At 32.1% G+C, this 702-nt stretch overlaps 1 long non-coding RNA gene across 1 annotated transcript in view; it reads left to right on the forward strand.

Annotated features, from left to right (window-relative positions):
* Positions 1 to 382, forward strand: part of LOC117106434 — a 10,091-nt gene extending 9,709 nt beyond the window's left edge. Inside the window, exon 3 of the long non-coding RNA XR_004445067.1 lies at positions 86 to 382. This is a non-coding gene — a long non-coding RNA (uncharacterized LOC117106434). The remainder of the gene's footprint in view (positions 1 to 85) is intronic.
* The last annotated feature ends 320 nt before the right edge of the window (positions 383 to 702 follow it).

The following is a 702-nucleotide window of genomic DNA, read 5'->3' on the forward strand; positions in this document are numbered from 1 at the left end:
TGTCTTTTTTTTTATTTGATAAATCTAAGTGAGTAAATCTTAAATGCTATTATTTTTAGACCTGTCTTCTTTTTTTTTTCCCCAGGGCCAGTTTGCAGAATTCTGAAGTGCGAGGATGCAACTACTGTAGATGTGAAAAAAAGGAGGCGATTGAATACTTTCTTAATAACCTTTGTGAAAAGTATGAGGGAAAAGGTATTCGTACTTCTGTTACTATGATTCATGGTGAAACTATTGACGATTCTCATTGATACACTCTTGCATGGACCCTATCAATTTGAGGATATTCATAATCTGTAAAAACGTTAAATATGTGATATTCACAATGCGATCAAAATGATGGAATATTCTTACTTTCCAAGGAGCTGGAGAAATTGAATTGTATTGTTATTAAGGGACATTAAGAAATTTTGATTTCATTTACCACTATTTGTATTTGCAATTGACAATATTGCTTTCTCTACAAAATAAATAAAATGATTGATGTTTTAAAATGAAATAACCGTTTTGTTTAATCATTGCAGTGAAAATATTTTGTACTATACGTACAATTGGAAAGTTTTATTTTCAGACAAGGAGTAATTTGTTGAAATGTACACATAGCTCATGGTCATCGACTCAGCCAATGTTCAAACCAGAGTTAGAAGCCAAGTCAGAAATGTGTGGCCTTCATATTTGTTCTCTCTGGGCCATGTCAGCTAA

Source organism: Anneissia japonica, unplaced genomic scaffold, assembly GCF_011630105.1.
Source record: "Anneissia japonica isolate Jap-2015-1 unplaced genomic scaffold, ASM1163010v1 scaffold287994_len634616_cov204, whole genome shotgun sequence".
NCBI classification, from domain to species: Eukaryota; Metazoa; Echinodermata; class Crinoidea; order Comatulida; family Comatulidae; genus Anneissia; species Anneissia japonica.